The following is a 16,048-nucleotide window of genomic DNA, read 5'->3' as shown; positions in this document are numbered from 1 at the left end:
TTTTGTCCCCACCCTTGTCAGAAGACTTACCATCCTTCTTCTTGCCATCCTTGTCACCCCCTGTATGAACTTTTCTGTTCACCCTTGTTCTGACCCATTTGTCTGCCTTCTTTCCAATTCTTGGGGAGAGGTCAGTTCAGAGTCTACTAGGTATTGGTGCAACAAGTCAGACACACAATTGTTAAGAATATGCTCTCTCAGAATAAGATTATACAGGCTTTCATAGTCAGAAACTTTACTGCCATGCAACCAACCTTCCAAGGCCTTCACTGAACAGTCCACACCATCTGTCCAGTCTTGAGAGGACTCTTTTCTGGTGTCTCTAAACTTAATCCTGCATTGTTCAGTGGTTAAGCCAAATCCATCCAAAAGTGCATCCTTCAAAACTTTGTAGTTAGTGGCATCGCTTTCTCTGACAGTAAGGAGCATACCCCTACCCTTTCCAGTGAAAGATAGCCACAAGATAACAGCCCAGAGTCTTTGAGGGACCAACTGTACCATACAGGCCCTCTCAAGTGCAGCAAACCACTTATTAATGTAATTCCCCTCCTTGTAAGGGGGGACTATCTTATACAGATTCCTGGAATATTGGGGCCTGACGTATGAAAGCTTTTTGCATTCGCAAACGGTGCGAATGCCCGTTTGTGAATGCAAAAAGCCATTTCAGTATGTATGAAAGGCATTCTGAATGCAATTTTAAGGAATCGCTAAAATAGAGATTCCTTAAAATTGCGACCCTGTTTAGAGAGTCGCAAATTGCGACTCTCTAAATGATAAATCACAAATAAGTATTCCTTATTTGCGATTTCTAAAGCACATGTACGAAGCAATTCCTTAATGCGAATTGGGCATTAAGGAATCGTTATTTACCACCAGGTTGAACCTGGTGGTAACCATGTGCAAATTTAAAAAATGCATTTAAAATGCATTTTTAAAATTTACATGTAAAGCACACATGCTCTTTGGCATGTGTGCACCTTACATGTTGGGCCTTAGGCTCCCAGCACCCTGGTGTTTTGCATTTCCAAAACTGAGATTTCCAGTTAAGAAATCGCAATTTTGGAAATGCAAAAAATTCGCAGATATGGGCCTACAGGCCCATAGGTGCGAATGGGGCCGGTATCGCAATTTGCGATTTGGTAATAGCATTTGCGATTTTTAAGAAATCACTATTACCAAATCGCAAATGTGATGCATTGCATTTTGCGAATCAGAAATAGCAATTTCTTAAAAATCGCTATTTCCGACTCGCAAAAGGCCTTCTTGGTACATCTTGCCCTTGCTCTCTAACAGGATTGCTATCAGAAATACTGCTGCTGCCAGCATGGGGAACTAACCCCAATCTCTGTCTTTCCCTCTCTATGTCTAGGGATTACCTGTCTAAGGCCAGCTGCTGCTGTTTAACCTTCAGTCTGGTCTCTTCCATCCTCAGCTTTCTGAGTTCCCTTTCCATTAAGTTATCCTCAGGATGGGAGGCTTGGAAATGTTTGGACACAGAGGAGATTTGGGAATTTTCAGAGAGAGATCTGTCCCTAACTTGCTGGACCCTAGTAACCTGGCCTCTAGGAGTGAAAGATGTCCTACTGATGTGTGACCCTCTAACACTACCAGTGTCACCAGGTGGCCTGCTAGGGGGCAGGACTTTGTAAGAACCCTCCCCAACATCTTCGGGGTACTCCTCTGAGTCTGACTGGGAAGCCTCCCCTTTTTCTACACTCTCCTGAGATGGGCCAGACTGGTTCTGGTCATCTTCTATGAGCAGGTTAAAGAGAAACTCTTTTGTTGGATTCTTACCTATACTTAAATCTCTATCCAGGCACAGACCCCTCAAACTATTATAGTTTAAACTCTCATATGTTGCATTAACAGTTTTGGGAGTGGGCTCTACTGAAGACATGATAGAAAAGGTTTAAGGACAGTGAGAGAAACATTTTAGAACTTTAGAAAGCACAGAAAAAAAACTTTTTCAAACTTTTGGAAAACTTTTAGAAGTTTTCAAAAATTTTCAGAAACGTAGTTAAATGTTTTAGAGTAGAAACGTACACTGTTTTGGTTCAATGTACATATACTGAACTATTTGGCCTATGATTTTCTTATGAAAAGCACCAAATGACAAAGTGGTAAAGCACTTACTGTCGTGGTTTTCAATGGTCTTACCCTCGTAGCTGAGAGGTGTAGGGGAACGGTCCTTGTTCCGACGGGTTCTGCTCTGGCCGAGGTAGGGGCGACCCCTTCCGGTAGCCACGGTGCTGTTTGGTATGAGCGAACCACTACAGTCCGTGCCCTCCAGAAGGAGTCCCAGAGGAAAAACCCCAGTAGGGTAAAAAACCTCCACAGGAACTCCCTGAAACGAAAAGGAGGACACCAGGGTATTAGGACCGCAGATCAGGAAGGCAGGAAAACAAGGCTGCTCAGGAACAGACAGGATTCATAGAAGGATATCAACTAGGAGCGTGACTATCACCAAGGAGTGTTGCAACGCAATGAACAGGCAGTTGGAATCCCCTTAAATACCCCTGAACAGGAAACAGGAAGTAGAACACCGCCATCTTGGATTGGGGAAGAGATAACAATAGTGAATTAGATATTTGCGTAAAACAATGCATGCTGGGTAGAGAGGAAGTGGTCAGCATGCTGAGAGGAAAAGAGACAAGTATAAAGTTCCCCAAGTGTAAGGGTTCGGTTTGTTTCTGATAACATCGGTAAGTGATTGGCAGGTATTAGTCATGCAGGAAAAATAGATGTTATGCGCAAACTGCGCTAATTGCGGCCATGCCTGAAACCCCCTTCGGGGTCTCAGGCTCTGCCGCTTCTGCCCTTACGGCAGAACTTGAAGTAGGGCCAGCGGCGAGCGCCGCGACCCCTAGACTGGCTGCCAGGAGCCTCCATGGCTCTTGTCTGGGCCGCGGCAACCCCCGCGACCCGGACGATGGCCGCGGCGCCCACCGCGACCCAAGCGCCGGCCGCGGCGCTCTCCGCGGTCCGGGCGCCAGCCGCGGTAGAATGCACTTGCCGCAGCGCGGCAACCCGAGCCCGCGGCCGCGGCGCTTGCCGCGACATAACAGTATGCCCCCCCCCGAGGCCCCAGGTTTGTGAGGGAAGAGCCGAAAAAAGCGGCGGAGCAACAGAGGAGCATGGACTGACGAGGCATCCTCCCAGGAACACTCACTCAAAGGATATCCCTTCCAATGAATAAGGAATTGGAGGCGCCCATGAAAAAACCGAGAGTCACAGATCTCCTGAACTTCGTACTCAGGCACATTGTCAACCAACAGAGGAGGGGGACAGGGCAACTGCCTATGAAAAAGATCAGGACGGTAAGGTTTCAGTTGCGAGACATGGAATACAGGGTGGATCTTCCATGTCCGAGGTAGGCGAAGACGCATAGATACTGGGTTGATTTTCTTGAGAATGAGAAAGGGACCATAAAAGCGGGGTTTGAATTTGTTTTGGGTGAGTCGGAGAGGTAGGAATCTAGAGGAAAGACAGACCTTATCATGGACCTGATACGGAGGAGCCGCACAGCGTCTCCTATCTGCCATTTTCTTCATGCGGGACTTAGTGGACACAAGGTTGGAATGGATAATTCGCTGTATACCCCGTAACTGTCGAACGAAGGAGGAGATAGCGGGAAGATTGGAGTTGTCTCTCAGGGGAGTTGGGAAAGCCCTGGGATGGAAACCATAAGAGCCATAGAAAGGAGAGAGTTTAGAGGCACTGTGTAGAGAGTTATTATAGGAGAATTCTGCAAGCGGTAAGTAGGGAGCCCAATTACTTTGTGTAGCGTTACAGAAGCTACGTAAGTACTGTTCGAGACCCTGATTGAGTTGTTCCGTTTGTCCATTGGTTTGAGGGTGGAACCCGGATGATAAGGCTACTTGGATCCCCAAGATCTTGCAGAATTGATTCCAGAAACGGGAGATATATTGAGGACCCCTGTCCGATATAATAACTTGGGGTAGCCCATGTAGCCTGAATATTTCTTGAGTAAAGACCTGACTTAACTCTTTTGCCGTAGGTAACTTTCTCAAGGCTGTGAAGTGGGCCATCTTGGTGAAGGAGTCCACAGTTACCATTATGACGTGGTTTCCCATTGAGGAAGGTAATGCGCACATAAAATCGGTGGATATGGTATGCCATGGGCCTGGGGGAACAGGTAATGGGCGGAGTAACCCCACAGGTCTGGTTCGGGGTGTCTTGGCTTGAGCACATGTAGGACAGGATAACACATATGCCTCAGTGTCAGCCTTGAGAGTTGGCCACCAGAAAGAGCGAAGCAAAAGATCTTGAGTCGCTTTCATTCCTCGATGACCTGCAATGGGGGAATCATGGCACATGCGTAAAGCTTCGATTTGTACTGTTTTTAGTGGGCAAAAACAGGGCCTTATCATGATAATAGTAGTCATGATCTATGTGCAACTGTGGACGTAACCTTTTTAGTTCTGTTTCGTGTAGACGGGCATATTCAGATTTGACTTGATCTAAAAAGGTCTGTGCTACCCCTATGATTTTATTGTTGTCAAATAAGTTTTGAACCGCAGAATCACCGCACCCAGGATAACGTCGGGACAGGGCATCCGCCAGAATGTTCTGAGAACCAGGGATGTAGGTGATATAAAAATCATATTGGCTGAAGAAGAAGGCCCATCGAGCCTGCCGGCTGTTTTGGCACTGGAAATTTCTTAAGCACTGTAGATTTCTGTGATCGGTTCGGGCTACGAAGGGCTCCTTGGATCCCATCAAAAAGTGTCTCCATTCGGTGCACGCGACCTTTAAGGCAAGTAATTCGCGTTCTAGCACGGAATAGTTTCGCTCAGAATCAGATAGAATGTGTGATAGATAAAATACAGGGTGTTCTAGGTCATCATCGTCTTGTCTTTGTAACAAGGCAGCCCCAATGGCTCTTTCTGAGGCATCTGTGACAACAATGAATTGTTTGCTGGTGTCTGGGTGTCGAAGAATAGGAGCTTGAATAAAGGCTTTCTTTAAATCCTGAAAAGCTGACTCGGCGCCTGGTGTCCAACAAAAACCTTTCTTTAGGTGTTCTTTTTTGAGGGTTTGGGTAATGAAGCTGGTTTTCTGGGCAAAGTCTGCTATGAACTGTCGGTAGAAGTTGGCTAGTCCCAGAAAACATTGAGTCTCCTTAATGGAAGAAGGAGATGGCCAATCCAATATAGCCTGTACCTTGTCTGAGTCCATGGCAACTCCGGTTTGGTCTATACAGTATCCCAAATATTTTACTTCTATCTGATCAAATTCACATTTTTCAGGCTTACAGAACAAATGATGTTGTCGGAGTCGCTCTAAGACTTGGCGGACGTGCTTGGAATGTTCCTCTGGATGAACCGAATAAATTAGGATATCGTCAAGATACACTACCACTGTTTGTTGCAAAAGATCAGAAAAGATAGAATCCATGAATCTTTGAAAGATGGACGGGGCATTAGTGAGTCCGAAGGGCATTACTCTATATTCGAAGTGACCAAAAGGTGTTCTAAAGGCGGTCTTCCACTCATCACCTTCTCTGATTCTTAGTAGATGATAGGCTCCTCGGAGATCCAGCTTGGTGAATCTCTTGGCTCCTCTGACTGCTTCTAAGATGTCCTTGATGAGAGGTAACGGATACCGGTCTTTGATAGTGATCCTGTTTAACCCTCTGAAATCGATACAGGGACGCAGATCTTTGGTTTTCTTTGGTACGAAGAAAAGAGGAGCCCCAGCGGGTGAAGAGGAGGGAGTTATTAACTAACTTTGTAGATTCTCATCTAAGTATTCCTTCAAAATTTGTTTCTCTGGTTCAGTGAGGGAGTACATCCGCCCAAAAGGAACTACAGTGTCTGGCTCTAAAGAAATGGCACAGTCGTATTCTCTATGGGGTGGCAATTCAGGTCTTTCTGGCTTCTGGAATACATCGATATAGTCCTGATACTGTCTGGGAACTCCCTGTAGGACATTAATGGATCTTCCCACCTGAGAAGGTGCTGTTGAGAGACTTTTTGGGGACCAATAATTCCCGGCCGGATAGCAATGGTGTTGACAAAAGTGGGAGGATAACGAAATGGTTTTTGTTTCCCAGTTGATGTAAGGATTGTGCTGTGTAAGCCATGGAATCCCCAGGATCATGACATGGTGTGGTGATGAGTCAAACGAGAGGATTTCCTGATGTTTACCGAACTGTAAACAAAAAGTAGGGGTGGTGTATTGTACAGGCCCAGAGGCCAAGAGCGACCCATCAACGGTATGTACCTGTTCTGGTATTTCTTTGGGTATTTGTGTTATCTGTCGTTCTTTGGCCCAGGTTTCATCTAAATAGAGGCCACTGGCTCCGCAGTCCAATAAAGCCAAAGTTCTTGCTTCGCGGCCATCAGTCAAATGGAGGGTAACTGGTAAGAGAAAAAGAGCAGTTCCTTCCTCCCTGGAAGAGCAAATAGAAGGTATATCACGATATCCCGCCCTCACCCTTCTTACTGAGGACGGGAGTTGGCGTTTCCCATGGGCTTGGTTGGATGAATGGGACAGGCGCGAATTAGGTGACCAGCTGCACCACAATATAGGCAAAGCCCCTTCCTTCGTCTATTTTCCCTTTCACTGGCGGATAGAGGTCCGCGAGCTGTGTCAATCTGCATGGGCTCTTCCTCGATATTCCCTTTGGATTCAGGGCGGACTTCCTCGGAACGATGGGTGAAGGGACGAGATGGTACTGAGTGAGAAGGCAAACGACTCTTCTTTTTCTCCATTCTTCGTTCATTCAACCGATACTCTATCGTTAGTGCCTGGTCCATCAATCCTTTAAGGTTTTCTATCCTGGCAGAATGTACTAGTTCATCTTTGATGTCCTCTCTTAGACCCCTACGGAACAGTGTCACCAAGGTACGTTCCACCCAGGTTGTTTCTGCAGCTAATTGTCTGAAACGGGTGATGTATTGTAATACATCTTGACTCCCTTGTTGGACTTCGCAAAGAGCCTCTTCTGCTGACGCCTCGAGTCCAGGGCGTTCAAACATCTGTTTGAAAGTAGTGATAAAGGTGGAATAATTAGATAGACAGGGATCGTTTCTGGTTACTAAAGGTGTGGCCCAGGCCAAGGCTGGTCCTGATAAGGCACTAATCAAATACCCCACCTTGGTCTTGTCTTGTACAAATTGCGAGGGGCGAAAGGCAAAGTACACCGTTAAGGCATCCAGGAATTCTTTTAATGTGGTGGGATCCCCGGAAAATCGAGGCGTAGAGGTGGCTACTGCAGGGACATCTGTGGTCCTGGAGGCAAAGGCTTGTAGATAAACAGTATTCTCAGTACGTAGTTGCTGGAGTTCTTGAGCCTGTTGTTGTATCGTCGCCATTAGGTCCTGGTTAGTAGGTTCTGTGTTTGCCACTGGGTTATCCATAGTTCCGGACTGCAACGGGAATTTTGGGCGTTGCAATCTGTCGTGGTTTTCAATGGTCTTACCCTCGTAGCTGAGAGGTGTAGGGGAACGGTCCTTGTTCCGACGGGTTCTGCTCTGGCCGAGGTAGGGGCGACCCCTTCCGGTAGCCACGGTGCTGTTTGGTATGAGCGAACCACTACAGTCCGTGCCCTCCAGAAGGAGTCCCAGAGGAAAAACCCCAGTAGGGTAAAAAACCTCCACAGGAACTCCCTGAAACGAAAAGGAGGACACCAGGGTATTAGGACCGCAGATCAGGAAGGCAGGAAAACAAGGCTGCTCAGGAACAGACAGGATTCGTAGAAGGATATCAACTAGGAGCGTGACTATCACCAAGGAGTGTTGCAACGCAATGAACAGGCAGTTGGAATCCCCTTAAATACCCCTGGACAGGAAACAGGAAACAGGAAGTAGAACACCGCCATCTTGGATTGGGGAAGAGATAACAATAGTGAATTAGATATATGCGTAAAACAATGCATGCTGGGTAGAGAGGAAGTGGTCAGCATGCTGAGAGGAAAAGAGACAAGTATAAAGTTCCCCAAGTGTAAGGGTTCGGTTTGTTTCTGATAACATCGGTAAGTGATTGGCAGGTATTAGTCATGCAGGAAAAATAGATGTTATGCGCAAACTGCGCTAATTGCGGCCATGCCTGAAACCCCCTTCGGGGTCTCAGGCTCTGCCGCTTCTGCCCTTACGGCAGAACTTGAAGTAGGGCCAGCGGCGAGCGCCGCGACCCCTAGACTGGCTGCCAGGAGCCTCCATGGCTCTTGTCTGGGCCGCGGCAACCCCCGCGACCCGGACGTTGGCCGCGGCGCCCACCGCGACCCAAGCGCCGGCCGCGGCGCTCTCCGCGGTCCGGGCGCCGGCCGCGGTAGAATGCACTTGCCGCGGCGCGGCAACCCGAGCCCGCGGCCGCGGCGCTTGCCGCGACATAACAGTATGCCCCCCCCCCGAGGCCCCAGGTTTGTGAGGGAAGAGCCGAAAAAAGCGGCGGAGCAACAGAGGAGCATGGACTGACGAGGCATCCTCCCAGGAACACTCACTCAAAGGATATCCCTTCCAATGAATAAGGAATTGGAGGCGCCCATGAAAAAACCGAGAGTCACAGATCTCCTGAACTTCGTACTCAGGCACATTGTCAACCAACAGAGGAGGGGGACAGGGCAACTGCCTATGAAAAAGATCAGGACGGTAAGGTTTCAGTTGCGAGACATGGAATACAGGGTGGATCTTCCATGTCCGAGGTAGGCGAAGACGCATAGATACTGGGTTGATTTTCTTGAGAATGAGAAAGGGACCATAAAAGCGGGGTTTGAATTTGTTTTGGGTGAGTCGGAGAGGTAGGAATCTAGAGGAGAGACAGACCTTATCATGGACCTGATACGGAGGAGCCGCACAGCGTCTCCTATCTGCCATTTTCTTCATGCGGGACTTAGTGGACACAAGGTTGGAATGGATAATTCGCTGTATACCCCGTAACTGTCGAACGAAGGAGGAGATAGCGGGAAGATTGGAGTTGTCTCTCAGGGGAGTTGGGAAAGCCCTGGGATGGAAACCATAAGAGCCATAGAAAGGAGAGAGTTTAGAGGCACTGTGTAGAGTGTTATTATAGGAGAATTCTGCAAGCGGTAAGTAGGGAGCCCAATTACTTTGTGTAGCGTTACAGAAGCTACGTAAGTACTGTTCGAGACCCTGATTGAGTTGTTCCGTTTGTCCATTGGTTTGAGGGTGGAACCCGGATGATAAGGCTACTTGGATCCCCAAGATCTTGCAGAATTGATTCCAGAAACGGGAGATATATTGAGGACCCCTGTCCGATATAATAACTTGGGGTAGCCCATGTAGCCTGAATATTTCTTGAGTAAAGACCTGACTTAACTCTTTTGCCGTAGGTAACTTTCTCAAGGCTGTGAAGTGGGCCATCTTGGTGAAGGAGTCCACAGTTACCATTATGACGTGGTTTCCCATTGAGGAAGGTAATGCGCACATAAAATCGGTGGATATGGTATGCCATGGGCCTGGGGGAACAGGTAATGGGCGGAGTAACCCCACAGGTCTGGTTCGGGGTGTCTTGGCTTGAGCACATGTAGGACAGGATAACACATATGCCTCAGTGTCAGCCTTGAGAGTTGGCCACCAGAAAGAGCGAAGCAAAAGATCTTGAGTCGCTTTCATTCCTCGATGACCTGCAATGGGGGAATCATGGCACATGCGTAAAGCTTCGATTTGTACTGTTTTTAGTGGGCAAAAACAGGGCCTTATCATGATAATAGTAGTCATGATCTATGTGCAACTGTGGACGTAACCTTTTTAGTTCTGTTTCGTGTAGATGGGCATATTCAGATTTGACTTGATCTAAAAAGGTCTGTGCTACCCCTATGATTTTATTGTTGTCAAATAAGTTTTGAACCGCAGAATCACCGCACCCAGGATAACGTCGGGACAGGGCATCCGCCAGAATGTTCTGAGAACCAGGGATGTAGGTGATATAAAAATCATATTGGCTGAAGAAGAAGGCCCATCGAGCCTGCCGGCTGTTTTGGCACTGGAAATTTCTTAAGCACTGTAGATTTCTGTGATCGGTTCGGGCTACGAAGGGCTCCTTGGATCCCATCAAAAAGTGTCTCCATTCGGTGCACGCGACCTTTAAGGCAAGTAATTCGCGTTCTAGCACGGAATAGTTTCGCTCAGAATCAGATAGAATGTGTGATAGATAAAATACAGGGTGTTCTAGGTCATCATCGTCTTGTCTTTGTAACAAGGCAGCCCCAATGGCTCTTTCTGAGGCGTCTGTGACAACAATTAATTGCTTGCTGGTGTCTGGGTGTCGAAGAATAGGAGCTTGAATAAAGGCTTTCTTTAAATCCTGAAAAGCTGACTCGGCGCCTGGTGTCCAACAAAAACCTTTCTTTAGGTGTTCTTTTTTGAGGGTTTGGGTAATGAAGCTGGTTTTCTGGGCAAAGTCTGCTATGAACTGTCGGTAGAAGTTGGCTAGTCCCAGAAAACATTGAGTCTCCTTAATGGAAGAAGGAGATGGCCAATCCAATATAGCCTGTACCTTGTCTGAGTCCATGGCAACTCCGGTTTGGTCTATACAGTATCCCAAATATTTTACTTCTATCTGATCAAATTCACATTTTTCAGGCTTACAGAACAAATGATGTTGTCGGAGTCGCTCTAAGACTTGGCGGACGTGCTTGGAATGTTCCTCTGGATGAACCGAATAAATTAGGATATCGTCAAGATACACTACCACTGTTTGTTGCAAAAGATCAGAAAAGATAGAATCCATGAATCTTTGAAAGATGGACGGGGCATTAGTGAGTCCGAAGGGCATTACTCTATATTCGAAGTGACCAAAAGGTGTTCTAAAGGCGGTCTTCCACTCATCACCTTCTCTGATTCTTAGTAGATGATAGGCTCCTCGGAGATCCAGCTTGGTGAATCTCTTGGCTCCTCTGACTGCTTCTAAGATGTCCTTGATGAGAGGTAACGGATACCGGTCTTTGATAGTGATCCTGTTTAACCCTCTGAAATCGATACAGGGACGCAGATCTTTGGTTTTCTTTGGTACGAAGAAAAGAGGAGCCCCAGCGGGTGAAGAGGAGGGAGTTATTAACCCACTTTGTAGATTCTCATCTAAGTATTCCTTCAAAATTTGTTTCTCTGGTTCAGTGAGGGAGTACATCCGCCCAAAAGGAACTACAGTGTCTGGCTCTAAAGAAATGGCACAGTCGTATTCTCTATGGGGTGGCAATTCAGGTCTTTCTGGCTTCTGGAATACATCGATATAGTCCTGATACTGTCTGGGAACTCCCTGTAGGACATTAATGGATCTTCCCACCTGAGAAGGGGCTGTTGAGAGACTTTTTGGGGACCAATAATTCCCGGCCGGATAGCAATGGTGTTGACAAAAGTGGGAGGATAACGAAATGGTTTTTGTTTCCCAGTTGATGTAAGGATTGTGCTGTGTAAGCCATGGAATCCCCAGGATCATGACATGGTGTGGTGATGAGTCAAACGAGAGGATTTCCTGATGTTTACCGAACTGTAAACAAAAAATAGGGGTGGTGTATTGTACAGGCCCAGAGGCCAAGAGCGACCCATCAACGGTATGTACCTGTTCTGGTATTTCTTTGGGTATTTGTGTTATCTGTCGTTCTCTGGCCCAGGTTTCATCTAAATAGAGGCCACTGGCTCCGCAGTCCAATAAAGCCAAAGTTCTTGCTTCGCGGCCATCAGTCAAATGGAGGGTAACTGGTAAGAGAAAAAGAGCAGTTCCTTCCTCCCTGGAAGAGCAAATAGAAGGTATATCACGATATCCCGCCCTCACCCTTCTTACTGAGGACGGGAGTTGGCGTTTCCCAAGGGCTTGATTGGACGAATGGGACAGGCGCGAATTAGGTGACCAGCTGCACCACAATATAGGCAAAGCCCCTTCCTTCGTCTATGTTCCCTTTCACTGGCGGATAGAGGTCCGCGAGCTGTGTCAATCTGCATGGGCTCTTCCTCGATATTCCCTTTGGATTCAGGGCGGACTTCCTCGGAACGATGGGTGAAGGGACGAGATGGTACTGAGTGAGAAGGCAAACGACTCTTCTTTTTCTCCATTCTTCGTTCATTCAACCGATACTCTATCGTTAGTGCCTGGTCCATCAATCCTTTAAGGTTTTCTATCCTGGCAGAATGTACTAGTTCATCTTTGATGTCCTCTCTTAGACCCCTACGGAACAGTGTCACCAAGGTACGTTCCACCCAGGTTGTTTCTGCAGCTAATTGTCTGAAACGGGTGATGTATTGTAATACATCTTGACTCCCTTGTTGGACTTCGCAAAGAGCCTCTTCTGCTGACGCCTCGAGTCCAGGGCGTTCAAACATCTGTTTAAAAGTAGTGATAAAGGTGGAATAATTAGATAGACAGGGATCGTTTCTGGTTACTAAAGGTGTGGCCCAGGCCAAGGCTGGTCCTGATAAGGCACTAATCAAATACCCCACCTTGGTCTTGTCTTGTACAAATTGCGAGGGGCGAAAGGCAAAGTACACCGTTAAGGCATCCAGGAATTCTTTTAATGTGGTGGGATCCCCGGAAAATCGAGGCGTAGAGGTGGCTACTGCAGGGACATCTGTGGTCCTGGAGGCAAAGGCTTGTAGATAAACAGTATTCTCAGTACGTAGTTGCTGGAGTTCTTGAGCCTGTTGTTGTATCGTCGCCATTAGGTCCTGGTTAGTAGGTTCTGTGTTTGCCACTGGGTTATCCATAGTTCCGGACTGCAAAGGGAATTTTGGGCGTTGCAATCTGTCGTGGTTTTCAATGGTCTTACCCTCGTAGCTGAGAGGTGTAGGGGAACGGTCCTTGTTCCGACGGGTTCTGCTCTGGCCGAGGTAGGGGCGACCCCTTCCGGTAGCCACGGTGCTGTTTGGTATGAGCGAACCACTACAGTCCGTGCCCTCCAGAAGGAGTCCCAGAGGCAAAACCCCAGTAAGGTAAAAAACCTCCACAGGAACTCCCTGAAACGAAAAGGAGGACACCAGGGTATTAGGACCGCAGATCAGGAAGGCAGGAAAACAAGGCTGCTCAGGAACAGACAGGATTCGTAGAAGGATATCAACTAGGAGCGTGACTATCACCAAGGAGTGTTGCAACGCAATGAACAGGCAGTTGGAATCCCCTTAAATACCCCTGGACAGGAAACAGGAAACAGGAAGTAGAACACCGCCATCTTGGATTGGGGAAGAGATAACAATAGTGAATTAGATATATGCGTAAAACAATGCATGCTGGGTAGAGAGGAAGTGGTCAGCATGCTGAGAGGAAAAGAGACAAGTATAAAGTTCCCCAAGTGTAAGGGTTCGGTTTGTTTCTGATAACATCGGTAAGTGATTGGCAGGTATTAGTCATGCAGGAAAAATAGATGTTATGCGCAAACTGCGCTAATTGCGGCCATGCCTGAAACCCCCTTCGGGGTCTCAGGCTCTGCCGCTTCTGCCCTTACGGCAGAACTTGAAGTAGGGCCAGCGGCGAGCGCCGCGACCCCTAGACTGGCTGCCAGGAGCCTCCATGGCTCTTGTCTGGGCCGCGGCAACCCCCGCGACCCGGACGTTGGCCGCGGCGCCCACCGCGACCCAAGCGCCGGCCGCGGCGCTCTCCGCGGTCCGGGCGCCGGCCGCGGTAGAATGCACTTGCCGCGGTGCGGCAACCCGAGCCCGCGGCCGCGGCGCTTGCCGCGACATAACACTTACAAGTACTTATCCCACCGCTGCACCACCAATGTAGGAGGCTGGCCTGGCTTATAGTGGGTACCTTGTGGTACTTACACCCTGTGCCAGGTCCAGTTATCCCTTATTAGTAGAATAGAGGTGTTTCTAGCAGCTTAGGCTAATAGAAGGTAGCTTACGCAAAGCAGCTTAGGCTGAACTAGCAGACATGCAAAGCTCCTACTATACCACTTATATCATATAGCACAATATCATAAGAAAACACAATACTCAGATTTACTAAAAATAAAGGTACTTTATTTTAGTGACAATATGTCAAATGTATCTCAGAGGATACCCTCACTTAGGAGGTAAGTAATATACACAAATTATATGTACACAAACCCAAAACAGGTAAGTAACAGTAAGAAAAGTAATGCAAACAATGTAGAACCACAATAGGATGCAATAAGTAGACATATGCCTAGGGGCAACACAAACCATATACTCCAAAAGTGGAATACGAATCATGAATGGACCCCAGGCCTATGGGAGATTGTAGAGGGGACTGTGAGAAAACAGTAAGGGTGTCCAAAATACCCCACCCCAAGACCCTGAAATGTAGGAGTAAAGTTACCCTACTACCCCAGAAAGACACAATAGTCGTGATAGGGGATTCTGCAAGAACCACAAGTACCAGCAAAACACTGAAGATGGATTCCTGGACCTGAGTACCTGCAAAGGAAGGGGACCAAGTCCAAGAAACACGAAAGTGTCCAGGGGGGGGCAGGAGCCCACAAAACCCCCGATGAAGGTCCAAAAGGGCTGCCTCTGGTTGGAAGAAGCTGAAGATTCTGCAACAACGAAAAGGGCTAGAAACTTCTCCGTTGGATGGTAGATGTCCCACGGCGTGCTAGAGGTTGCAAAAGTGTTTCCAGGCAGAAATACCACAAACAAGCCTTGCTAGCTGCAAGGGTCACAGTTAAGGATTTTGGGTGCTGCTGGGGACCAGGAAGTACCAGGATGTGGCCCCTTGGAGGAGGAGACAGCGGAGGCGCTCAGCAACTCAGAGAGCGGGTGACTCAGAGTTACAAAGGAGGGTCCCACAACATCGGAGTCTAACTCAGCGAGTTGGGCAATGCAGGACGGAGTGCTGGGGACCCAGGCTGGGCTGTGCACAAAGGAATCCTTGGAGAAGTGCACAGAAGCCGGAGCAGCTGCAATTCATGCAGAACACAGTTTTGCTGTCTGACATGGGGATGCAAGGACTTACCTCCACCAACTTTGGACAGAAGGGCCACTGGACTGTGGGAGACACTTGGACCCAGCTCCTGTGTTCCAGGGACCACGCTCATCAGGATGAGAGGGGACCCAGAGGACAGGTGATGCATACGTTTGGTGCCTCCGTTGGCAGGGGGAAGATTCCGTCGACCCACAGGAGATTTCTCCTTGGCTTCCAGTACAGGGTGAAGGCAGACAGCCCTCAGAGCATGCAACACCAGGAAACAGTCGAGAAAGCCATGGGGATGAGGCGCTACAATGTTGCTGGTAGTCGTCTTGCTACTTTGTTGCAGTTTTGCAGGCGTCCTGGAGCAGTCAGCGGTCGATCCTTGGCAGAAGTCGAAGAGGGAAGTGCAGAGGAACTCTGGTGAGCTCTTGCATTCGTTATCCGAGGAATAGCCCAGAGGAGAGACCCTAAATAACCAGAAAAGGAGGTTTGCTACTAAGAAAGGAGGCTTGGCTACTGAAAGAGTAAAGCACCTATCAGGAAGGGTCTCTGACGTCACCTGCTGGCACTGGCCACTCAGAGTAGTCCATTGTGCCCAAACACTTCTGAAGGTCTGGGACACACTGGAGGAGCTCTGGGCACCTCCCCTGGGAGGTACTGGTCAGGGGAGTGGTCAATCCCCTTTCCTTTGTCCAGTTTCACGCCAGAGCAGGGCTGGGGGATCCCTGAGCCGGTGTAAACTGGCTTATGCAGAGATGGGCACCATCTGTGCCCATCAAAGTATTTCCAGAGGCTGGGGAGGATACTCCTCCCCAGCCTTCACTCCTATTTCCAAAGGGAGAGGGTGTTTCACCCTCTCTCAGAGGAAATCCTTTGTTCTGCTTTCCTGGGCCTGGGCTGCCCAGACCCCAGGGGTTCAGAAACCTGTCTGAGGGGTTGGCAGCAGCTGCAGTGGAAACCCCGGATAGGCAGTTTGGAGGTACCTAGGTTCTGTGCTAGAGACCCGGGGGATCATGGAATTGCCCCCCCCCCCAATGCCAGAATGGTATTGGGGTGACAATTCCATGATTTTAGACATGTTACATGGCCATGTTCGGAGTTACCATTGTGACGATACACATAGGTAGTGACCTTTGTTTAGTGCACACGTGTAATAGTGTCCCCGCACTCACAAAGTCCGGGGAATTTGCACTGAACAATG

The sequence above is a fragment of the Pleurodeles waltl genome, chromosome 3_1 (genome assembly GCF_031143425.1).
Source record: "Pleurodeles waltl isolate 20211129_DDA chromosome 3_1, aPleWal1.hap1.20221129, whole genome shotgun sequence".
NCBI classification, from domain to species: domain Eukaryota; kingdom Metazoa; phylum Chordata; class Amphibia; order Caudata; family Salamandridae; genus Pleurodeles; species Pleurodeles waltl.
This window is presented reverse-complemented; position numbering follows the sequence as displayed.